Source organism: Ambystoma mexicanum, chromosome 6p (genome assembly GCF_040938575.1).
Source record: "Ambystoma mexicanum isolate Mex_15411 chromosome 6p, UKY_AmexF1_1, whole genome shotgun sequence".
NCBI classification, from domain to species: Eukaryota; Metazoa; Chordata; class Amphibia; order Caudata; family Ambystomatidae; genus Ambystoma; species Ambystoma mexicanum.
The window spans coordinates 987,734,894-987,762,009 of NC_090935.1; the positions used below are offsets into that span (position 1 = coordinate 987,734,894).

The 27,116-nt window shown below is 45.6% G+C and overlaps 1 long non-coding RNA gene across 1 annotated transcript; it reads left to right on the top strand.

Moving 5' to 3' along the window:
* The first annotated feature begins 320 nt into the window (after window positions 1–320).
* Window positions 321–26,862, top strand: LOC138510999 (uncharacterized). The gene is made up of 3 exons (XR_011280525.1): window positions 321–560; window positions 11,512–11,690; window positions 26,057–26,862. It is a non-coding gene; the product is annotated as an uncharacterized lncRNA (long non-coding RNA).
* The last annotated feature ends 254 nt before the right edge of the window (window positions 26,863–27,116 follow it).

The window sequence follows — 27,116 nt, forward strand, 5'->3', positions numbered from 1 at the left end:
TGCAAGCTCCCAGGAAGAGCAGAGTTTGAACAGGGGATACCTCCTGTAATGCATGATGGGTGCATATGATTTTAAAACAATATGTACCTCTGCAAATATGTATTTGTTTCAAATCTAGATTTGTGTGTAAGTTGACAGGAGGAGTGGACTTTCTGCAGGCTGTAAAATGACATCAATCTGACTCACAGTTCAGTTTGCCAATCAAGCGGAGGAATGGAAGTTTGACCAATTAGAAGCTGAGAGAGAGGTAGGGTCAGTGATGCTACAACACACCCACATTCTAAACACATAAAAGCAGACAGACAGGACAGATAGGGGCTTCAAAATCCATCTGCCGCTGGAAGCCCTGCCGGAAAAATCCATACTTACCTCCATCAAACTCCAGAAAGCCAAACTAGAGACTTCAATCTATCCAGAGCAGAGAGACCCAAAGAACCGGTGCCTAGCAGAGACCAGACCCCTGTGAGCAGTTCCAGAGGCCAGGCGCTGTGAGCAGAACCCGGAAAGACCTGACCAGACTGAAGTCCGTGACCAAGTCGCTTTCCTGTTCAAAATCTCTTGTGAGTACTTAGCAAAACTCAGAACACATCTCTTAGTTTAAATTCATCTAATTCAATCTATTTAACCTAAGTAGAACTGCCTCCTAGCTGTCACCTGTCATTCTAGCTGCAAAAATTTGTCACTTGTCATTTTGAAAAAGTGTGCGTTTAAAATTTACAAAACCAAAAACGACCTTTACTAAATTACTCATATCTCCGCAACCGTTTGGGCTAGAGACTTGCAATAACTTTCATTTGGAAGCTGAGATCCCAGGCTTTTCTAGGACCCCAAAACGGTAGAGATAGTCCTTGCGGTTCCTTTGTAATAGCGCTCGGCGCATCCGCGAATTTTACCGCGATTTGCAATTTCTTCACATGTAAAAACTGCTGCTGTTTGCTTTCCATTGGCCAGAAATTCGTTTAACCTGCTAACTATCCCTGCATCATTGCTAGTGTGAGCCTGGACTAATATTAACTAGATACCACTCACCCTGAACCTCTATAAGGGAATTAAAAGCAAATTTAGCATATTTCTCATTCATTGCCAGCACATATCCAAGCATTGCCTGTGTTTTCAAAACTCCTATCTGTTTTCTGTAAGCTTGCTGGGATTGAACTGAATCACATTTGATTGCATTTCTGAGAACTGTGTGTTTCCTTCCATTTCCTTGCCTTGCATTAAGGGGGGGGAGGGAATTACCAGAGAAAAGTGATTACATTGTTTTGTTGAAATCATATTGAGTATTTCTATACGGCATTTCATTCATTCAACCTTGCCTCCATTTGAACTCTATAAAGCATTTTGTACCACCTTCTTCTTTTGTTCCTATTTACCAGTGTGCTACCTTATCCATTTCATCTCAACTCCTTATTGATTATAGAGAAGCGTGTTAGTGCCAGATTCTCCGTTGTTGATTTTTATCATATCAGATTAAGTGTGCTATTCAATTATTAATTTATTATAAAGTGTCATATATATATCTATTGTTTAAATTGTCAAATAAACCTTTTAAACTTGCAAAACAGAACTACTTCTTGGCTCAGTGGGGTCAGGGGGATTCCAAGAGAGGGGTGTTATATAGGGGTAGTCATCCAGAACGCATGAACTGGACCTAAAGATATATCAATAAGGGTTTTCATTCAGTATTATAGACTAGGCGTTGACTTAGCTGTAGTGTTGAATTGAATCCTCTTACAGGGGCTAGAGGCACTGCCAAAGTGTACAATGGGCATTGCCTGCATGCTCCATATGGTTGGGTTTGAAGAGCTGGGGAAATGGTTGTAGGCTTTATAACACAACCACAACTGTGCCAGCACCATCCCAAAACAACCGTGTCTCAGCCACTCACGTGCACTGCTCATGACAACACATATGCCCATACAAAGGGCAAGCACCCATCAAACTTTTAACTCGACTTCAACAATGCAAAATACCTAAACAAAAAATGTCTCATTTTTTTTTTACTTTTCATGTGAACGGCAACACACACACAAAAAAGCATTCTCACAATGATCACATTGCCCAAAGGGTCATCCGAAGCAGTGCATGCTGGTTGCCAAATTATGGTGGTTGCATGATTGTGGTGGCACAGTTATGGTTGCTGTAGAAACCATAACTTGATATTTTTGAGAGTTTTGTAATTTTGCACTGCAACCAAAACGAGGGAAAGCAACAGAAAAAGAGAACGTTACAGAAAGAGAGAGCTGTATGTACTTCTGTATTTACCCAAACAGATGGTGTCTTGTATACACAGGTGCAGCTGTTTTTTTTTGTTCAAATAAAGTGTCTTCATACTAGATTGTGTACTTATTTCAGAGTCTGGAAAGCTGACTTTACATTGCGTACATCTCGTCCACCCTTACATAACCCATACAGAGGTGCTCATATGTAATTAGTAGCTGCCATTAATGATCATTTCAGTTTACTGCGTTCAATGGGAAAGCATCTGCTACACAATTGATTATTTTCCTAGTTGAAGCATGTCGAATGTTTTATGTTGTAGTAACCCCTCGTACTTCCTCCGACGCTGAAACCATAAAACACAAGAGGACATTGGTTAAAAAGATACTGGGTGCATTCTGCCAATAAATGTGTTTCTAGGGGGTTCTGTGGCTCACTAAATACAACATGGAAGCGGCTGCTGTTTTCGGAAGTGCCACATTTAGCTATGGGCGCGTAAGCTTGTTTTCTGCTGCGCCCATGATCCGGTTTCAAAGTGAATGGATTCATTTTTATCAGCAGCCCCCTGGGGGAAATGCTCAAATGTATTCAACCTTCGCGAGAGAGAACACATCAATACCTTCATAAAGGCACTTTGATATGTATTGACTAAGGCTGTGCGGCTAATTCACGTATATCATTGTTACTTCGTAGTGCTTTTAACACGGCTTTTGATTTACACAAAGACGGATTCTATTTCCTCAAAGCAGCCGTCGTCCGTGACCTCCCGAGCAGGCCGCCCTTTTCATTGCTTTGGTAAAAATTAAAAGAAAAAAAAAAGTCAAATCTTTTGCCACACACATTATCGTCGTGCTTTCTGTCAGGTCGAGTGCTAGGGTGCTTGTGAAGTAGCCCTCGCTGGAAAGGATAATGACTTACCTAAGCACGTTGCTAATGGTGATCACCGAGCCAGTAATTTACGCTGCACAGGGCAGAATTATTCACGCGCCACTTCACAGGGCACAGTCTTCCGGCTGCACCCTAGCAATAAAAGGCCGGCGTGTGATAGTGATATTCGGGGCCTTAGTTAGTCTTTGATGTCTGCTTTGGTTCAGTCACGTTGTTGAAAAGCACCCCCACCCGGAAAAGCACTCAAGAAACGGCATTGGCAAACAAAAGTATTGTGTTTAAAATTATGAAAACGGAATTGGCAAACACAAGCATTGTGTTTAAAATTATGTTAAGTAAAGTTTTAAATGTGCATACTACAAATGAGCAGTAATTGTAAGCAGAGGCATTGCTAGGGGGTGGCTAAGGGGGCTATAGCACCAGATCTTTTGGTTGTATCCCCGGATAGAATCTCAGGAGCTACAACCAAAAGTCTTGCTAGCTTGCTAGCCCCCAGTCCCGACAGTTCTGACATCAGCTTAGCCCCGGGTCTTTTCCAGACCTAGCAACTCCCCTGATTGTAGGTAAACATCCTTTGCTAATGCAGTGGATGACATCGTCAATACAATAAAATGTGTAATCATGCAAATGGTGCACATTGCATTTTTCCCCATGAGGGACATATTTTCAGTCGCATCATATTTGCGTCAGATCATATTTGCTACCAAATATTACCTTTCTTGATTTGATTTTTGATTTTTTAAAACTTTTTTGTGTATTTATAACACGCACCAGATGAAATTAACTGTATATTGGTGCAGATGACACAAGTAGTGGTAGACGAGAAAGATCAAAACAGTGCCCTATTAAAACAAGGGGTCATCTACTTAAACAGGAAGGTCTTCAGTGCCTGGCGAAATTGAGGAAGTGAGCTCATTGTTCTTAGTGGTAGTGGCAGGGAGTTCCACAACCTGGGACCAAGGAGTGAACATCTTCTGTCACCTCCAGATGTATAAACCGAGTGAGGAATAATCAAAAGATGGCTGTCGCTAGAGCACAATTGTCTCGTCGGATGTTATGGCTGAATTAGCTCTTGCAAGTACAGGGAGGCAATGCCGTTTATGCATTTGAAGTCAATACAAGCTGTCTTGAATTTAATGCGATCAGCAATTGAGAGCCAGTGCAACTCTCGACAAAATGGAGACACATGGTCATCTTTTCTTAGCTTGAATATTAATCTAAAAGCCACATGCTGTGCTTTCTGAAGCCGCTTTCCTAACCTTAGCAAACTCACTGTGTCTGTTCCTTCAACATGGGTCAAGGTACATTTAGCGGGTATATTATTTTGTGATGTTTTTGTAAATTTTAGATAAACACTGCTATTTATGATGAAGATTAAAAACATGTTTTGAACAACCGGCATCAGAAGGGAAATGACACGTTATCCTGGCCGGCCTCGAGATTTGGAAAGTGAAGGCCTCAGCCATGCAATGACATATGCCTTTCCATGATTCAGACGGGTTGGGAATGAGCCCTTCTGCTCTGTCCGTTCTGAAATCGTTCTCATATGTGCGCTTGCAAATTATTTCCTTGTGGGTAATTTAATCGCAGAGCTAAATAAACCACAAATAATGAATGTGGCATTGTGAATTAAGGGCCTCGTTAACACAGCAGCAATTTCATGCACCACTGCTGTCCGAAGAGTGCACGGCCCTGAGCTTGTAAACAGCCTACAATATGAGCCTCCTGTATTTCTGCAGCTGGAGCTCGGTGCACGGGTGCATGCAATGCAGTGCCTCTCGAGATCAGTTTCTGCAAGTTACCTGCATAAAAGCAGCATCATTTATACAATAGGGGCAGCCGCATTTTTCCCGCACTTGCTCACAGATTTGCTCGGCCGTAAATACCGTCCTGTTTCTTGAATTGGACTGGATTGTGCAGTTGCATACTGGCATTAGTAAATAGAAACTGTTAACATTGCCTGCTTGCATCCCCTACGTGGGTAAATGTGCCTTGACAAGAAAACTTTTATTTCACAGCAATTCCGCCCAGCTGGAGCGCCTTTAGAGCGTGGACTCTCTGGAGGATGAAATCGCAGGATCTAGAACAAGTGGATTCATCCTGCCGAGTTTTGCTGCCGTTGCACTGCCTCACACTTCGCCATCAAAGGTTGTTTAAGTTCAGATGCGTCACCTGTGAAGGCGCTTCTCATAAGCTGTCTTGGTGTCTTGCTGGGAATTTGTGCGTGTGCAGAGTCTCATGCCAACCGTAGTTTCCCTCTTTCACAGTTGCACATTTTTAGACCCGTGCAGTGTCAAGTTGTTACATATTTTTTAAAGTGTAATTTTGTTTCATAATAAACTTTCCACAAGCAAATAAAATAGCATATTAACAGAAATTGAAAAGGAAGCAACAAGATTCCACATACATGTAGCAATTTTAAATCCACATTCTCTAAAATTTCAATTTCATCAGCTCATATCTTATATTTAATTTCATTTCATTATCATCACCTTTCATTCTGTACAAATAAGCAAGACAAAATAAGCTTAGTATCTTGCTTTTCACACATTATTTCTACTCCTGGGAAGGTAATAGCAATTTAAATTGGCCTCTTATATTCATCCATCTCAGTGATCGAAGTGAGCGGCAACGGTCGGGAGCAGTGTTCCACTAGTTTTTCCCAACTGCATGTTTTGGTAGTCCATGGACTACTGCTCTGTCTCCGGACTTTGCGGACTGCACAGGGGCCTGCACCATTTCATTGGCACTTCTATTTTTAAATTGTGAAAGGTGGCTCTGAAAATAGATGTTTTTTTCAGTGGCGGCTGCTATTATAGGGCGGCCGGGCGTGGCCCCCACAGAAAAGCAGAGAAGCTAAAAAGAAGATGCACATTCCATTGAATCAAATTCGAGATGCATCATGCATTGATGCATTTCCTTTGCCAACAGCGTGGGGGTGCTGTGGCAACTGGCAAGGCAACAATACAGTCCTCAGGCAGTGTGTGGGCCGGCCCCGGCTTTCACAGTGGGGCGCGTCCCGTTTTAAGATTTTTTTCTCAATAATAGAGTGCGTGGAGCTTGCAGCTCCACGCACTCTACGTAAGCCCCTTCAATTAGCAAGCTGGCGGGGTGCCTCAGGGGTGGCCCCGCCAGTATAAAATGTGCGCAAACAGCGCACTAATTCCCTCCCTCGAGTCGAGTCACCTCCTCCTACATGGATACAGTAATGTCATTGGCAGTTTGCCAGCCAATGACAACCCTTGCATTGGCTGGCAAACAACCAATGACATAACTGTATCTATGCAGGTGGTAACTGGTGCAGCAGGGACCCTGACCCTGATTCTTTCGACTTTGGATGACGAGCTGAGCTGCTGCCCTTTCCTCCTAGACCACACCACCAGCCCAGCCCAGCAGATATGACGGCCTGGTCCATGTGACGCGACTCGAGCTTGCCGGCGGACCAGTAAGTGTACCGGCAGAATGATGTTGTTTGGGGCTGGGCCCAGGGAGTCTAACACCATGGCCCGTCAGCACTCACTGAACGACATGTAGGCCAGGGCCTACACATCTTTCAGTGTTGCTGACTATCGTGTATGCTGGGCCTGTGACTGTCCCACTCCCCAGGCCCACTACTACAGGCGGGAGCCCCCTTGCCTGGCCTTTCTTTTTACCCACGGACCGTCCGTAATAAAGCAAGGCCTTGTTTTATTACGGTCCGTGGCCCAAGGCCCTTGGGCCACGGGCCGTGGGTAAAGAAACGCATGCTGCTGCACATAGAATCTCCAAAAAAATGTAGGCCCAATATAAAATGGCACAGTTATTTGGACATTCTATGTACAGCAGCACGCGTTTCTTTAGTAAAGAAACACGTGCTGCTACATAGAATGTCCAAAAAAAGTGCCGTTTTATATTGTGCCTTGTAACACAAGGCCCAATATGTCTGGGTGCGTGTTGGGCAGTCAAACTCAAATGATAAGACAATAACTTACCATCCAAGTTGGGTGGTTAGTTATTGGGCCTCATTACACGGATTGGCGGTGGACCAAGGTGCTATTAGCACCTTGGTCCATGCCGGTAAAATACCGGCACCGCCTTGGTGGAAAGGGGAATTGCCGCCCTATTCCACGGTTGGTGGGGCGGTAATTCCCCCTTCCCCCATTGCCCTTCCCCATTCCCATTTTTGCCCCATAGGGCTCTATGGGAATGGGGAAGGCGCTAATTACGGTACCGCAAATTGCGGTACCGTAATTAGCTCCCTGGTCCCTTTGCGGGTTGGTTTTTAACGCCTGCAAAAAGCAGGCGTTAAATTCCCCAACCTGCAAAGGGACTTCGTAGTAAGGCGGTAAGGGTTTACCGGTACCGGTAAAATACCGGTACCGGTAAACCCTTACCGCCTACCGTGTAATGAGGCCCATTTTTTTATCATTTGAGTTTGACTGCGTGTTGCTATGAAGTGGCGATGTTGTGACGCGACTCGAGCTTGCCGGCGGACTGGTTAGTGTACCGGCAGAATGATTGATGTTGTTTGGGGCTGGGGCTGGGCCTGGGGAGTGTAACACCATGGCCCGTCAACTCAGCACTCACTGAGGCCAGGGCCTACCCGTCTTTCAGTGTTGCTGACTGTGACTGTCCCACTCCCTGGGTCCGCTACTACAGGCGGGAGCCGCCTGGCCTGGCCTTTCTTTTTACCCACGGTCCGTGGTCCAAGGGTCTTGGGCCACGGACCATCCGTAATAAAGCAAGGCCCAGGGCCAGCAGGCATGCAGCACGGCTGCTGGCCGTGGGCCTTGCTTTATTACGGTCCGTGGCGACTGTGGGTAAAGAAACGTGTGCTGCTGCACATAGAATCTCCAAAAAAAGTGCCGTTTATATTGGGCCTTGTGTTTCAGACACAAGGCCCAATATAAAAGGGCACATTTTTTGGGAGATTCTATGTGCAGCAGCACACGTTTCTTTGCTAAAGAAACGTGTGCTGCTCCCCCCCCCCTCATCTCCCCCAGCTCCAGGCACAGTGTTCGGGTCAGTGGGACCAGCAGGGCTACAGGAAAGAGCACTGCTATTATCACTGCCCACTTGTGAAGAGGAAATGTAAGGCAAACATGCTCCTACACATTTGCATTAATTACAGAGTTCAAAGTATTATGAATAACAAGGAGATATGTTTTATCGTTTGCATATATTGATTGCGCACCCTAAAAATCATTTACTGTAACCGTCAAACTTCAAAAAATAGGGAGTCAAATTCACTGTTCTACTACCAGCATGAACTGAGAGGGAGTTAGAAGCATCGGCAGGTTAGCTCAGGGGCAACATGCTCACCTTGGAAGCAAGAGGACACTGAGCACCACAGGTTTGAATCCTCGGGTCCGTGCTTTGAAACCTCTGGGTATTAAGCGCATTATAAATAATCTATCCTATGACAGAAGTGCGCCTGCTGGCCCTGGGCCTTGCTTTATTACGGTCCGTGGCCCAAGGCCCTTGGGCCACAGACCGTGGGTAAAGAAACGCGTGCTGCTGCACATAGAATCTCCCAAAAAATGTGCCCAGAACCTTAAGAAAGTGCCCAGCCTGAAGTGGGCCCCTGCAGCTCTTCGTGATGCCCAGTATGTCGCCCAGCGTCAGTCTGAACATGGGGTTGCCAATGCCATTCACAACAAAAGGGGTGCACCTACTACAATCCGTGGTTCCATGGGCAAATATAAGAAGTTTATAGCAAACAAGGATGGACCAGTAGATAGGGATGACACGGGTATGGTTCAAAACAAAATGTTACACATTTTAATCAATAAACACATCTTTCATTGTTACATGCAATGTTTTAAAAACCATAAATAACAATTCACCATCATATATTTCATCTATACTGCTCTCATTCCCAACTCACACACTCATTCAAAATTTTTTCTTAAAACAAACAAATTTGGCTCTTTCCAGAAAATGTATCATACACTTAATACATATATTTCTACACACAACATTTCAGTGATTGTCTGCCCAGTTTCGCTTTCAGGTGTCGTATTTTTCTTGGTCAAATAATTAACCCAAGTATCTTTTATAGTCGTCGACACGTGTTTCAGTCCAATACAACACTATTTGCTGTTTTTAAATCTCAAGACCTTCTTCAGGACGTGAAGTGCAGACAACTGCGTCTGCGCTTGTGTTTTGGAAACGTATGCGCCAAATGTCAAATCTAAAAAACATACATAAAGTATCGTCAGTATCAAGTGTCATCCCATATTCTTTAAACTTTTGTGACTGTTATTGTCATATGTATAGTATCTCAACACACAGACCTACTCACCACTATGTGTCAATTCACAAATGGGCAACTAGGCATATGGAATCAATTCTTCACAGGGTCAATGGTATAATCCAGACCTGCGAACCAAACAGAGACACGTCTTAGTTCTCTGTACAAGTAAAAAATTACTTACAGAAATAAGTGATTATATGGACATAAAAAGTCTAACTTACAATTCTTCAATGTTAGTCAGCACCTCAGATGAATATTCAATGCTTCAAAAATCCTGGCGGAAAGATGAGAAAAACATTTTTTCTCAACACTTTTACTCCACAGATCTGTGAAAAAGAAACAGATCTGTTGTATATGCTGTCATGAGTTTCTGATGATATTTGCCTAAAATACTAGATTCACAATGGGGGAGATGTGCACTCACCGTGAAGTTTCTACGGGCTGTACAGAAGTTATAAGTGTCAAACAATTCCTCAGCAACCGTCTTCATCGGTTAAATACACGAGGCTGTTGGGAATGGTATATAGTAGTCACAAGAGTATTTCTCTCAGGTTACATAACACACTGTATTAATTACATTCCCTCCATATTCAAGAGTTAACTAAGCACCTATAAGGCTTTTGTGGTTTTTACAGGCTACAAAAGTAGCCATCTCAAGACAACCAACTGTCAATGGCTCAATCGAGTATCTCTCAAAAGAGAGATACCGTCCTGGAACAATGCATTCATAATTCAATACTGCCTGTGCATGTAGAGCATTGCACGGGTAACGCTAATAAGAAACCGGTGAATGGAACACACATTTAAAAAACGCTGTGTCTGCAGCGTCCACATGCAGTGAACCAGCGACAATGCTTCTGAACTGTGCTGAGGATTGTGCAACCTGCATTTATTTCAATTCAAATTGTGTTTCAGACTTTGTAGGTATTTTGTTACATATAGGTATAAGGCCCCTTTCTTCATTTATTTGTTCTCAGTTTTGTATCCTTTACAAAATAAATGTTTTATAAAAAGGGGTAATATCTGTGGATTACCAAATGGTTATGAAGGCACGTAAACATAAATTGTGCTTGTGTAGTTTGTACCCATGAATTGCAGTGTACGTCACTTAAGAATACCACTAAATCTAGACTGAGGTGTCAAAGTGTGTCTATAACCACGTGATTGGGAGGGGGGTCTCTGGTTTCATAACCATCTTATTCTGTTAGCAATGGGAAAATGTAAACAGGGAAAGCACCCAACAAAAACATCAATGTTGGCCCTATTGAAGCCAAACAAGTGCATTAAACAAAGGGGTGGATTTCAGGTGGGACCGGCCCATCATTTCTGCTAAATGAACGTCTTATCCATCCGTGGGAAAAGGCTGCTGAAAAGATAATTACGGGGTTCGGGGGAAATTAAGGGACAAAAAATGCTTTGAGCTCCAAAAAAATCTCAAAGGCAGAGAATGTGCAGCATGTGACAGGTAACGGGTTCTGGAATGAAGGGTGGAAGGCCGGGATGAAAGATACTGGGAGATGAGGGATTGCGGACGCGAGAGGCCGGGGAGTTGAGGAGCACTGCGACGACACCGGAGGGATGGATGAGGGGCTCTAGGGGAGGGAGGCCCATGGGTAGGCTTGTGTAAGCACGGGAAAGGCACTTGCCAGGCACAGCTGTAGCAGAATTAACTACCCATTGTTGTAGAAGCAGAAACATGGTGCAAGTTCCTGGACATCTGATAGCAGTGCCTGGCAGAAGCTTACACTGTATGCACAAGGCCAAAATGTTGGCTTTGTCAATGCTTGTGTTTGAACAGGATCTCAGTGCCTTTGCCAATGATGTTTTTAACAGGACTTCAGCAAAGGACACGCAGAGTGCTTATAAATCGTGTGCCTGAAGGGCTGCAGCAAATTAATTTTGTAATGTGAGCTCCGCAAAGCGCACTTTTAAAGCCCCAGAATGAAAACATTACAAAAATGTATATATTGCAGCGTTATACAACTGATGACTGGCACATGGTGGTAGTTGCTGGTACTTTCTTTATACATTGTACTAATGATTATTCTGGTGCAGCTTCAATGGTACAAGCAGTGAACTCTCTCTCCTTCATGTGTGAAAACCATTTTAATACTACTCTGAACCTATGTTGCCCTTTCTCAGATTAGTCTCTCGCTTTCTCTTTACAGACCATCAGCAACACCTTACATGAACAAATCCAACCAGTCCTGGGTAATTGTGAATAAAAACATCGGACTTCAACCTCCACAGTGCACCTTCTGGATTTGGATTTCCCATAACCTTCCGGGATTTGGATTTCCCATAGCCTGCGAAGGAGTTCATTGCAGTGACCATTCTCCAGAACGAGGTGAGCTAGCATGAGTCTTTTGTAAGGTTTGGTGCTCAGGGCACTCCAACTCTGTTTGTGTTCATCTGTAGTAAAGAAGGCACACAGCTATCTTGTTTACATTTCTTTTAAAAGAAGCCCATGTTTGTGGTGATCAATTAGGTGGGGGGAAATCTGATGAACAGTACAGACTACAGAATGGCATCTATGACTAGCTGAGTGGGTGGCATGTGAAAATGGAAAGTCATACATATAATGCAAAAAGGCCTGCTTATGGTTCAACGGAAGCAAACCTGTCCATTTGGAAAGTGTTTTTCAAAGGATAGGATTGGGTGGTGGTTCCCACTTACCTCATGATGTCCTGGTATCTTCCAGTTGAATGGTATACAGTAATTTGTTTTACCACTGAAAAATCCCACAGTCTTTCAAACATCAGAAAACCTTCTTTCTAATCTTCACCATTGCTCCCACAGTGCTTGGGAGGGGTTGGGTGATGCAGTCAGAAAAATCTCCCTACATTGTAAACAATGTTTTTTTAGAACAGTATTAACAGAACAAATTTGCCTCATTTCTTCATTTGCCAAACAAGTTGCAATACGTGCTGTGTGGCTCGTGTCACATTTGCTAATGGGCATGTGTGTTAACGCATGCATAGATAACATCTGCAATTATACTCAACTGTACTGGTCGATGATAAGTACAGCAGAGTTGCGTATAATTGCAGATGTTATCTGTGTCTAGTACCGACTAATTATACTTATGTGTTATTGAAGAGCATACCTAACAATGACTACATGATCCCATATACATATACATGTACATAATCATTTTGCTTATTGACAGGTGTCACTGTTGCTGAAAATGATTTTAGTGGACCAGTTACTCTCAAAACCATTTTCCAGACTTGCACGCAGTGAAAAACTGGAGGTGAAAAGACTAGGGCCTGATCGGCCAGATTTAAAAATTGAACAGTCCGCAAAAGATAGGGGAAAAGCTTACACACGCACATTTTCCATGGTGTGGTATGAAAAGAAGACATGGCTCACTGGTAGCATTGCTAAGCAGTCTTTGTTCTGCTTCCCTTGCCTAATATTTGCAGGTGAAACGGCCTGGACATAAACAGGAGTCACTGACTTAAAACATTTGTCAGAAAAAAGCAAGAGACATGAATCGTGCAAATCTCATATTGAGAATATATTACAGCTGCGCATGTTGGGAAGTGTAAATATTGCAACACAGTTGGATGATGCCTATCGCCGGATGTGGATCAAAACCGATACATCTTGTCAAAGTTAATCGACTATGTGCGTTTTTGCGGTGCGTTTGAATTAGCTTTACGTGGCCATGATGAAACTGAAGACTCTTTAAATCCTGGTGTATTTAGAGGCCTGGTGGATTTTGTATCCAGCATAGACAGTGCAATGGAACTATACTTAAAAAATGCAACAGTATTCAAGGGCACTTCAAAAACAATTCAGAATGAACTGCTGGACTGCATGCTCACGGTCACCAGAGAGATCATTGTAGAGCAGTTAATATGCACAGATTGGGCCTCATTACAACCTTGGTGCTAAGTGCACCAACTTTACCACCATGGTGTAAACTCCGTTTACACCATGGTGGATGGCGGATTTACCGCCCCATTCCAAGGTGAGTGGGGCGGTAAATCCCCATTTCCCATTTTCCCTTCCCCATTCCCATTTTTGCCCCATAGGGCATAATGGGAGTGGGGAAGGCGCTAATTACGCCGCCGTAAATTACGGCTGCGTAATTAGCACCATGGCAGGTTAGCGCCATGGATTTTAACGCCTGCTAAAAGCAGGCGTTAAAATCAGAATCAGGCGTTAAGGGTTAACGGTGGCGTTAACCCTTAACGCCTGAGTTGTAATGAGGCCCATTATGTGGCTATTCAGGCAGACGATACAACTGATGTTTCCACTAAGACTCAGTCTGTGCTAGTCTATCTCTACATTGATGAACGATACAGAATTGTTGAAAGGTTTTATGGATTGACTCATCTGAAAGACTCTAGTGCGCAGACCATTGCTACTGCCATAATGGAAAAATTGGACAAAGTATTCTCTGACGATTGCCACAAAAAAAGTAATTGCGCAAACATATGATGGTGCGAGTGTAATGAGTGGGGTGTCTGGTGGAGTCCAAAAGAAAGTAGCTGAAGTGTATCCAAATGCACATTATGTACATTGCTATGCACACCAGCTTAACCTCATCATTGAACAGGCTGTTTCAAAAATCTCAGAAGCTCGAGTTTTCTTTGTGATATCTCTGGCTTCTGTACATTTTGTTCTCATTCTCCAAAACGAAACGCAGTTCTAGATGAGGTATCAGATAAAAGACTTCCAAAACCATCTCGCACTCGCTGCAGCTACCATATTGGGGTAGTAGAAGCCCTATATCAGCACAGGGCAGCACTCCGTACATGCTTTGAGATAATTATTGAAAGACGGACTGATTTTGAGGGGGTTACTGTGCATGAGGCCCAGGGATTCATTCGAACTCTGAATGAGAAGGAGTTCCCTTTCTTCCTTTTTTTGTTCAATGATATAATGCCCCATGTTGACATTCTATATAACCAGCTTCAGAAGTGAGGCATTGACTCTGTGTATGTGCAGAAAGCTACTGCAACTTTTATCAAGTGCATTGGCAGAGTACGTGAAAGCACTGCCAATCTGGAAGCTAAACATCCATCAGAGGCAACTTTTTCAGGTCGCAATGTAAATATGAACACTTTGAATCGTTTGGCTAAAGAAGTATTTGATATTATAGTTACACAAGCCCAGGAATGCTTTGCATTTACTAACCACTTGGAGGGGGCCAAATTGTTGCAGAGTGACCTATTTCAAACACATGGATAGTCTTTTCCCAATGATGCACTGACTGCTACTGTCCAAGCGTACCCCATGTTAAACCAGGAAAGACTGTGCACTGAGCTTTCAATTGTTTATGAGAGACCAGAATTCTCTATTTCAAGAGGGGCAATTTCTTTATTAAAATTGTTCATTGAAAACAATCTCGAAGAAGCATTTAGTGAGACAATGCAGTTATTAAAGATTCTGATTACTACACCCATGACAACAGCTGAGTCTGATCGCTGTTTCTCCACCCTGAAGCGAGTTAAAACATTTTTGAGAAACACAATGGCCCTCATTACGACCCTGGCGGAAAGGGAAAAACGATGGCGGAAATGCAATACCGCCATCGAATAGCGCTCGGTGCGACTATGACCCGTCACCGCAAAGTACGAAGCCATTAGCGACACCGTAGTGAACGCCAACGCTAACTGCACTAAGCACGCGCGCGCGCGCCATGCCAAACCGCAAACACCACCATGGTGCAACGGTACGCCAATTCCGACCCTAGCGGACATGTACCTAACGCCATCAGGCATGGCGGAATGGACCATTCCGCCATGGCGAGAAGTCCGGCATCGCGAATCAACCGTAAACGGCCCCACTGAGTGCCTGTACACCGCTCCCTGCCCACAAAGTACAACTCCCTGTAGGTGCAATGAAGTCACAATGCAACCATTGAAATGTACAAAGCACCCATGCATGCCAACGAACAAAAGAAACACAACAGGGGCCAATGGGAGCCGCAGGGCACAGATGGCACGAATACAGAAGCCATCCCAATGGACATGACCACAGTCCCCCCCCCCGAAACGCACGCAAACACAGGCACCTGTGACCAGCAACATTCCGAAAATAACAACATTCCACCAGTCCACCTGGCTGACCGCCATCTGTCACACAAAACCCAATCCCCCGCCCCTGAGCATGACAACATCCAAACTGTCATATAGGCAGCCCCCATCCCTGACCTCACGGGCTCAGTAGGCAAACGCGCCCAGCACAGTACCACGCAACTAAACCCCGAAGCAGGAACCCAATGCAGATCTCCTCACAATACATCGCCCCACATATAGGCACATGCCACATCACTTGCAAAGAAAAACGCTACACGGCCCAAATCAGAATAGAAATTTAATGCACAACAAAATCACCAAGCCCATACAGCCATCAGGCCATGAACTCCAAAACACATTTCACCATTGTGGGCTGCATCCGCAAGAAAAGACCAGCCACTACTTGTGTGACGCCCTGTCCCATCATGGTACACAGAGCCACAATCACGTACGAAAAGGCAAAAAGGAAGCGCACACAACCGCAGGGCCGTCCCAATGGGGAGGCACTAGTCCAGCTGAAAGGCCGAAATGTTGCTCCGAGCCACCAGTACTGCGTAAGGGCATGTGGGCCACTGGCGATCGTCCCATAAGATCGTAATGCTGCTCCACCGATTAACACGAAGCAGCAGGTGTCGGGAGTAAAATCCATCTGCAGGAGTGGCATACAGATGGCAGTGGCAAAAGGGGAGGAGATACCTGTCAACCAAAAGAAAAGAACAAGAACAGAATGGCCATCAGAACTACATTCGAACAACTCACTTCAATGAGCACACGAAATCCACAGCCATATGCATGCCAGCCCACTCCAAAGGATCATCAACACCCCAAAGCCACTTGCGACTCATAACCATCTATACCTAGGTGTAAACACCATCACGAACGAGTGTACCTGTGCATGCGTCTGCCAAAACAGAATCCATCAGATGGGAATGTTAACGTGCATGGACACAAGTGTCTGAGGGCGCGTCGAGACAGGGAGGGCTCAACAAGGCCAGATAGACGATGGTCCCACTATGGCAGCCCTGCATCACATAGCGTAGGGGAGGCGGATAGATCCCAAGAAGCCCTGTACATGGCAAACTCTGCACCAAATCACCTGCCCATGCATCCATTCATCATTCCCTCATCCCGGGATCAAAACGCCTGAATTATTACTCACATGACATTAGAAACGTCCATTGAGTCTGTGCGTAATGCAGCCTGCTACATCCACAGTGCCCCAGCCCGTAAATCCAGTGTTGTGAAGTAACATGTATTTGGGAATGGCCGGCCTCATCGCCCACGTAGCTATTGCGCATCCCAAACTATTCATATCAATCATTGCTCCCTCGCCATGGGCCCTGTCTCAAGGACATAGAACAATAGAACGTTACATTTGCAGTCAGACCTGTGGGCATCTCCTCGCCGCTAGCTGGAAACCGAAAGCTCCGCCCTTCGAATTCCTCATTTGCAACATCACGTCGAAAAGGCATCTGTGGCCGTTTGAAATCACTAATTATTCCATCGAGTGCGGCTGTGTGTGAAAATGGCAACTGCCTTCACCCACAAATGGGACGCCCCGCCCGTCGTTGCAACTCGGTACAGTGATGCATGAGGGCCCACCGTTACTCGAGTACTACGTTCCACTGACCCTTCACAAGTCCGTTCGCGACTGCACAGATAGTATGGGAAACAATGGGACCACAGCAGAATGAACATATCAACCAATCTTACACGCCCATCGGGTACAAATACATGATTGCAATAGCAAGATACCATTACCCGAATTGCAGCGTAGTGCGCGGGACGTGCTCGGCCAAAGGGGAGAGCCGTTTGCACAGGTGGAATCAATCACCACAGGTGGAGGCCATACAGCCTGAAAACACATAAATTGCACAGCCAGTCTCCTCCCACAACCACAGCGAAATGCTACCGGCAGGACTCGCGATGTTGGCCCTGGGGGACCTGATAGCACTGCAAGTGCTCCGACTCCAAGAAGAAGACGAACAACAACTACAACCAGCCGCACGGAGGAGACGCAGGAGGAGGAGGAGGCCAAGGCAGGGCCAGCAAGGCCCAGCAGCACAGCCACTACCACCACGCAGGCAGCCCGCAATCCCACGCCTCCGAGCACATCCGTTCAACCTCACTGATGAGCAGATCCACACCCTCTACCGTCTGGACCGGGACACCATAGCCGCCATTGTGGACATGACACAGGCTGACCTAGTCAGCATGATAGATAGCCCAACCGCAATCCCACCCCTACTGAAGGTGGTGTCTGTACTCCACTTCCTGGCCACAGGCACCTACCAGCACACAGTCGGACAGTTGCATGGCATATCACAGCCACTGTTTTCACGGACACTATTCCAAGTGCTCGATGCCCTCCTGCAGCACGCAGACGACTACATCTCCCTACCACGCTCGGAGCAGGAAATTACGAACACAAAAGTGGGATTCCATGCACTTGCCGGCATACCGGGTTGCATTGGTGCCATCGACTGCACCCATGTTGAATTGGTCGTCCCACATGCCATGGAGGCCCAGTACCGCAACCGAAAACAATTTCATTCCCTGAATGTACAAATGGTGTGTGACTCCAACAGGATCATTACGCATTGTTGTGCCCGATTCCCTGGATCAACCCATGATTCCATGGTCTTGAGGAACTCTACCATACCACGCTACATGGAGCGACACGCAGGGTACAGATCCTGGCTACTCGGTGAGTCTCATCTCATGCATGATGATGTGGGGTATGTGATTTGGCAATGTACTGGCAGGAAGGGGGGGGGGTGTGCGTACGTATCAATGGCATTCCACATCCTACGTTATCGTCCACATACAGGTGATGCTGGATATCCACTGAAGAGATGGCTCCTCACACCAGTCCGGAACCCACGGGACCTGCATGAGGAGGACTACAACCATGCCCACTCACGTACCCGTGTAGTCATAGAACAGGCATTCGGCCTACTGAAGACTCGTTTCCGCTGCCTCAGCAGGTCTGGCGGGGCACTCCTGTACCGCCATGAGAAGGTTGCAAAGATGGTCATGGCATGTGTCATGCTCCACAACATGTGCGTACGTAGAAATGTGCCCATGCCCCCTGACGCTGAACTGCAAGCACCGGATGATGGTCATGATGAGGGTGGGGATGTGGCAGCACCTCAAGGAGTCTGCGAGGCACCGGAGGGCCGTGACATCCGTCAGCATCTCATTGATGTATGCTTCTAGCACTCACGCCTGGGGGCTGATACATGGACACGGGACTCGTGGCACTGCGTGTGTCTGGGACATGCACAATATGGACTGTACGCCTATGATGGCCTAGTACACAAAGATCAATGTCCACACATCTCATTGGGTGATCGTGCACTTTTTATGGCATATGTGATATCATGTTGAACACCCTATCGACCCGCCACCCAAGTGAGCCCAACACACCCCCTCCACCCTCCTACCTCCCACCCGAACACCAGTGTCCAAAGATGCTCATTGTCAGTGGCCTGTCGCTATTGCAAGCCCCCTCTGCGGGTATCAGGGGCACCCCTGCCTGTGGAGCGCAGGTTCCTCCCTGATCTACGTTGGGGGCTGCCCTGGACGGAACTTGCAACGGATGATGTGTCTGCCTGCTCACGTCCATGCATGTCCCTAAGGGTTTGCGAGAGCTCAGTGAGCACACGGCGCACTGCGGCAAGTTCGGCACATACGTCTTTGGACGTCGCATGCTGTTCCCCCCTCAGGCTCTCGGTGCTTCTCTCCATTTGGACTCTCAGGCTCTCGGTGCTACTCTCAATTTGTGCCCTTAGCGTCTCTGTACATCTCTCCATTTCTGCCCTAAGTGTCTCTGTTGATGTTTCTATGTCTGCCTTGGTGCCCCCACATTCATCGGCATGGTCCTTGAGGAGTGTGGCCATTTGCTGCTGTTGGACGATTAACTTGTCGAGGGACTGTTGCCTCTGCTGGGCCATGCCCATTTGCGGGGGTGTCACAGAGGGGCTGTTGTCCTCATGTTGCCTTGCCACAGGGCTTGGGGGGGATGGCCAGTCGTCGTCTTGTGGCTGCCCCTGCGTGGTATCCTTATGTTGTACGGGATGGGACAGACAGGGGGATTGGGACAGGTCATGGATGGATCTGACCTCGACATCCCCGTCTTCTGTGTCCGAGCATGCTGCCATCAATGGGGTGTCACCTATGGTGCTGCTGCCACCAGAGGCAGTGCCTTCTGTGGCATCCATTGGGGGGACCTGTGGTGGTGGTGTTGTGGCCATGCTGGCTGCTGGGGTGCCTGTTGATGTTCCCTCCTCTGTGCTACCACCTGATTTGTGCTGCTGCCGTGTCTTGATGCGTGCAGCTGAGGTGGAGGGTCTCTGGCCGTTGGTCTTGGCCCTCTTTGCAGGTGTGCTGGTAGGGGTGTCCTGTGGCTCGTCGTTTGGATCGGACCCTGTGGTGGAGTAAAGGAGGGCGAGGGTTATTGATGGGTCTGTGGGAATTGGAATGGCATTGTATCACATGCTTTGGGGTGGTACCTGAGGGTGATTTGGGTCGGGTCCTTGGAGGTGCTTTGATTTGTGTGTGGAGTGAGGGTGCAGTTGTTTGGCAGCCTGCAGTTTGGGTGTGCCTGCTGCACGTGTAGTGCGTGTATTAGGGGTTTTTAATTATTTATGTATTTATTGTGGGTTTTAACGTGCGCTATCAGGCCGATGTGTGTGGACCTTATCCTGGACATGTGTTTCTGTTGCACTATGTGGACGCATGGTGCTTCACATGGATGGACTGTGTGGCTTGTTATATCTGGCCCACCTACCTGAATCTTCGGATGTCTGCACTCCTTTCTCCATCCCTCCGACTCCCTCAATGCTCTCCATTCCGATGGTGGAGGCACAGATTTCTTCCCAGGGGGTCAACTTGATGGGTGATTCAGGACCTCCCCCGGTGGCTGTGGCAATGTTGCGGTTGGCAGAGAGTATGCTGCGGACGCGTATCCGCAGGTCGTCCCATCGCTTGCGGCATTGCTGTGGGGTGCGGGGTGCGGTCCCCACCGCACTTACCCGCTGTGCCACCAGAGCCCATATGGCCTTCTTGTTTGCAAGTGCCGTCCTGGTCATTTGCGTGGAGAAGACCACGGCAGCATTCTCCTGGAGGGTCTCTGTTAGCACGGTGAGTTCCTCACGGGAGAAGTGGACCTGCCGCTTGCGGTCGCACGCTTTCTTCGCTGCTTTTCCCATTTTTCTTGGTTTCGCTAGGGTGGTTGACGGGGTGGGGTGTGTCTCAGGGTAGTGTTTTTAGTGGTTGTGTGGTTTTAGTGTATTTATAGGTGTACGCCGGGATGTTTCCCGTTCCGGGCCCGTGTTTTAACTTCCGTTTCCGTATATTTCCGGCCACCGTACTTTGCGGTAGGCGCACACTGCGGTGACCGCTAGGAGGGGTGGCGGTATTGCACCTGGGGCCCCGTACGGCGGCGGTGTGGGCCGTTTTGGGGTCTTTTCCGCCATCGCGGACTTAGCACTTCCGCCATGCCGTGGTGCTCGTGCCCGATGGGTCGGAATGGGCCGCACTTTGCTCCTTCGTGCAATGGCGGAAACGCTATTTACGCTGTGGCGCTCCGGTCAGTCGATTTCCGCAAGGGTCGTAATGAGGGCCAATGACTGAGGATCGTCTGAATGCTTTGGCCATGGCGTCCATGGAAAAACAACTAATTCAAGCGATCCCTGACTTCAGTACACGGACTATTGATAAATTTGCCTCTCTGAAAAATAGACGTGCACAATTTGTGTACAAACTTTCAATGGCCTTATATATGTTAGGATTTTGTGCAAGGTTGCAGTGATCTATTTGACAGAAAAGTGAGAAATGTGAAGTATGTTTTGATGTTATGGTTGTTGGTTGATAATAAAGCACTCAACATAATAAACTTAGTAAACTGTTTCTGTTGCATTTTTCTCCATGCAATATGTATGTGCTGCTATTTCTGAGACCTGTGCATTCCACGTGTTGCAACTTTGAGCAACTGAAGCAATGGCAACTCAGCGAGGCAGACATCCATTAGAGGTAGGACAAATGTCACATTAATTAAGTGGTTAAAAACTTAAGTAATACTTTAGCTTAGTTTCCCCCTTTCAAAAAATGCCTGAAATCCCACCTTAGTAAGAGGATGAACGCATGTGAATGCCAGTAACAGCATGACACACATATGTTTCCATCATTACTGACTATATAATGAATTTCTTTATGCATACACCATAGTACCAGCTATTCTCAATACAAGCTGCTGTAAAATACACCATCACACTTGCACACGTAAGAATAGTGTACCACCATTAATATGTAAAACCGAATGCTTTTTTCATATTTCAGTGGGTTTTTTGGACAGTAAATTGCACATTTTGTAGGCCATTTTTCAAAAAATGTCGTGGGTGGAGAACCCCCCGCACCTCCCTGCACCCCCCTTGTGGGGGTGGGCTTGTGCGCTGCACGTGCTCGCTACTAAATTTGCCCTGGGAAATTTACGTCCCACCAGCTTTCAAACTCACCAGCCGCCACTGCGTTTTTTGTGTGTGTTTTCTTGTTTTATTTATTTTTTTATATTTTAACATGTCACACAAGGAAGGGAAGAGACGGTAGGGAAGGGGCACCAACCACAGGGAAAAAGGGGCAGGTGGAGAGAGGAAGATGTTGGGTGGGCCTCATGGAGGTAGGGGGCAGTTTCCTTCTTGCTCCCAGACCGTAACCTCGATAGCACTCCAGAATTGCTCACCCTTGCAGTGCATATGGCCTGTGAGGCTGGATTAGGGATCAGCTGCCCCACAGGAGTGTCCCTTTTGGTGACAGGAGCAGATGCTGAGAATGCTGCAGAGGAACTGAACCTACTACCCTGTTCGAAGGGGATGACCCTACAAACTTCTGCCTTGTGGCTCAACCTCAGGTGTCGCTGAATGGAGGTGGGGCCATAGCTGTACAGCCCAGGTCTGCCACAACTGCACTCATTGCAGCAAATCTTTGCCGCACAAGCCTTGGGTACCTCCCATCGGTGGTAAAGAGCCTTCACACCCAAGACTCATGTTGGCAGCTGGCAGTGAGGCAGCAATGGATGCCATCCTTCAAAAAATTAGAGTTCAGCAAACAGGAAAACAGGAAGCAGAAATCAGGTGCAAGCAGCAATCTGGCACAGTGCTCTGTCCTGGAAATCCAGAAACAGAATGAGTAGCAGCACCAGAGTGTGGCCTTTTATAGGGATTCTGGGGAGTGCTCCGCGAACCCTTTGCCCACCAAGCTTGGCTCAAAAGTTGCAAAAAGCCTCTAGATCGCCAGGGGCATGGCCTGGGACATCTGCAAGGGTGTGGTTTCACAGAAAAAAACCTTGGATTGCTCAAAAAAGCACCTTATAGGTACTAGGGGGCCGGGAAGTGTTTGCGAATAAGGACCAGCGCTCAGCGTGGGTGCGGTCACATGGTGACGTCTCAAACATTCACGAATGGGACAGCTGTCCGTAGGACACCTATTGCATGGGATGCAAAATGTGCAAGCGCCTATGTGTCTGTAGGACAGGGCCAGGATCCCCAAACTAATTAAAAGTGTGACACCTGCTGTGGACCTTGCAGACAGATGCAGTGTTCAGAGGGTATAAGAGATGAAATGCACATGTGCCCAGGTGTCTGTAGGACAGGGGCAGGACCCCCAAATTAATTAAAATTGCGACACAACTTTACAGACCTTGCAGACAACTGCAGTGTTCGGAGGGCACTGGGGATCAGGTACTAATGCGCCCAGGTGTCTGTAGGACATGGGTGGAACCCTGAACTAAATAAAATTGCAACACAACTTTATGGATGTTACAGACAAGTGCAGTGTTCGGAGGGCATTGGGGATCGGATGTGTCCGCAGGACAAGGCCTGGGCCCCCGAATCATATAGGACACATAGGACACCGCCATTTAGATTACAATCAGGCTGGAGAGTCCAGGGCTCCGCGGACTCCTAAAAAAAAAAAACACAGCAACAGTAAACACATACAATTTATTAAGTCACATTTAAAACATTCCATTAAGAAAGGGAAGGGGTAGCGGAATGGGAAACATACACAGGGCAAGTGGGGTTTTCCACAGGCTGGTTATCAGGGGACGAAGGGAAGGAGATCTCAGGAGTGCAGGACATTTTTGAGGATGGTTGACTGGGTCAGGGGCAAGGGGTACAGGTGCAAGTGATGCAGTAGTACTTTACATTTTCGATTACATGTCTCTCTACAAACACTTTCAAGTCGGCAAAACTGTTGTTTAATTGGTCAATGTTTGCCACCAGGCTCACCAGTTCATTTCCCACAGTGGCAGTTTGGGTTTGTATGTGCCCATCCACTTGTGGAGCGGCTGGTGAATTCAGGCCATTCTCTTCATGCGTAGTTTCTACTGTGTAAAAAAAAGAAAATGTTTCAGTTACATGTGAAGCAATGTGCATTAATTGTCCTACTTTTTAAATTGCAATGTAAGACCATCCCTGAGCTTTTGGGCAGCGTAGATGTTGCCCAAAGCTCGCGGACAATCGCACAGACCGCAGACTCTGTGGCTATTACATTGGGCCAGGGGGGTTAGTATGTTGCATGGTACATGTATACAGATTAAGGGTATCCTGATAAAAACCTGTGAGATTCAGTGAAACAACTTTGTTGAAGGGATGTTATGGTTAAGTTGCACTAATAAAAACCTATCAAATTCAGTGGAAAAGGTGTGTTAAAAGGACATTATGGTTACAAGTAAAATCGAAAAACACCAGAATTTTGCCAGTTATAGTAATAAGCAACCATAACTCGTGCCACCTCTGTGAACTGCTAAGACTAACACCGATGACATCAAAGATGATATTACAAATGTCATTGATGACATCACTGATGACATCATATGTGCATTTACTTTTCATGAAATGTCCCTACAAGAGGTTGTGAGTATCATGTTGGCAAAAAAGTGTCAGGGGTGATTGGAAGACGTTTCATGTACTACATACTTCAATAAGGAATGTACTGCTACAAACAACATTCCATTGCAGTGTTCTTTTTAGTACAGCAACCAACCAATACAGAAACATAGGCTTTGGCTGCAGCATGCACCATAGATGTGAAATATTTATAATGTTGCAATGTTCAATAGTAAAATGGTGAATTATTCCGTATCAGACATTTGCATACTCTGCAACATGTAATAACTGGCTAATAATGCACCACTTACTACATACTAGTACTGGTACAAACAAAACATAACAAAACCACACTGCATACGAATCTGGAGCATATTGAGGAAAAATAAAGTAACCCAAAGAGAAGTAGTATCATCATAAACTGTTCATAACCTAAATGATTAGCTTGATGTGCAGAAATGATAGCTGTGTTTCAGGTCTGCTTCCTCCCCTGTGTATATGTATCACAAAATGTGGAAGAACCCTAAGGAAAGTACTGTAAGAACATATGAGAAGGGTCATGTCTGCAAATGTGTTTTGAATTTTCAGTTTCTGACTGACAGTACAGAAAACCACCTGGCCTAGATATGTCAATGAACAAGAAACAAGACGCCAGACAGGGGGCACGAAGTTAAGGTGGCTTTAGCTGAATTCCCAGGGTTTGTTGCATTAAGTTCTCACCTTAATGCCCCTGCAACTAATGTTTTTTCCTTGAATTTCAAGGGTTTTGTTACAATGTTTTGCTCACCTTAATGTCCCTGCAACTAAAGATTTTTCCTTCAATTTCAAATGTTTTGTTACAATATATTGCTCACCACAACGTCTCTGCAACTAATGTTTTTCATTGCTTGTGTAGTATATTAAATTAAATATTAAAAATACAAACAATGACACTAGGCAAAACACTGTATTATGTATACAAAGAAAAATAAAAGGCAATTTAACAAGGACGTTTATAAAATAGTTACATGTATGTGTACTGCTCATGCATAGTTATTAAAATGTTACCCCTAACTGCCACTATATTTAAAAATACATATTTACAGCACAACTGTCCATATAGATGCAGATATACATATGTTTACAAAAAATGTTTAGCCACATCTACCAAGTTTATATACACGGCTGCATACAGCAAAGACTGGGGAAAAGGGGTCAACCCGGGTGTGCAAAATGAGCCAATAGAATGTCGAAATCCTGCAACACAGCTATGCATCTTCACACATAATATATTAGCCAATCAAACTGTGCTGCGGTTCCGCACTTACATGTCACTCCTATACGCATCAACAAATTATCCAAACAGACGCCAATACATGCTTGTGCCGTTTGATGCAACCCGCACATAATGCATCAGCCAATCACAATGCACGCAGACACTCTGCATCTGCATGTGCGCTTTATATGCATCAACAATGTATGTCGACACCCACGCAAGCAAGTCTGTCCAATCAGATGGCGCAGCCGTCTGTAGCTGCGAATACTCACCACAAAAAATCACTTTACATTAATCATTGCTTTTTTTACTTGCCAGTGAAAAAGTTTCTGAGTAACTGCAAGCACCTTTGGCACTGTAATCTTTCAATTGTTCATACTTTTCACCCAATTTTCCTCTACTTCTATTTTCCAATGTCTTGTGATTTGTTTGACTTGTCTATTTTTTCTTTGTTTCTTTAGTTTATTGTTTTTTTTTACTTTTTCATTTTTTGCAGCATTGTCATTTTTTTCCTATTGTCATTTTTATTCTTTTATAGTTTCCTCCCCGGTTGGACATAACAACATGTGTGACCAGGAGAATTGGAGCAGTGAGCACATGTGTCACCAGGAGAATAGGAGCAGTGATCATGACATCATCATTTAGGTTCTGAATCCTTCACCACCAAGGAAGAGGCAAACTGGTATGTAAAAAACTGCAGACAGTTGGCGCTTCTTCAAAGTAAAGGAACACTGTTTGAGAAAAGAGGCGGAAGATGTACTGTGCACCTTTTGTAACAAAACTCTACCCAGTGGACCTTCCGATATCCCGTCTCAAAATCTAGCGACATTGGTAATGATAAAACATCTGGTGCGAGTAAACTGGGATGAGGTTGATGATGATTACTGGAAAGCCCACGAACACCACAAAAGAAGGATGCAAGGGCCCATTCCTTGCACAGAAGAACATCAGCAGTACCTGCGGAGCCCGCCTCAACCAGTGCATTGCCAATGCCAACTGGAAGTGCACTGTCTACATCGGCAGTGGTATCCACAACACTGATCCTATTTTACCGACACCTGATCTAAACTTGATGAAAATCATGTGTAAAAGATGCTGCGAATGGCTCTTCAAGGGAGATGCCACAATTGAGCAATGGCTGCAGATAATAGCCCAACATCAGACTACCTGCCATGCTTAGTTTGTATTTTAAGTGGCAATTTGTTTTCTCCCATTTTCTCTTAAAAAATATAAACAAAAACATTTTTACAAAAATTATGTGTTGAATTTTATTTTAATTCCCTTTCTTATATATTTGATCCTAATGTATTTTTCTCTCCTATTCCACCCCCACACCCCTCTTTCGAGCCCCCAAAACTGACCTTTTAAGGGCTACCTTTTATGTTACAAAAATAGATAAAATTGAACACAGACTGCAAAAGTATATTGCAATATCTATTGCAATGTCTTTTATGCAGTTCCAGAACTCAAAATTGCAATTTCTTGCCTGTAGCCATGATTAATAGAGGCATTTATGCAGGGTTAAAGAACTCCATCCGCTATTCACCTTGGCCGCGTAAAAGCACTGCCACTATTCATTGACTAATACCGTAGCCATG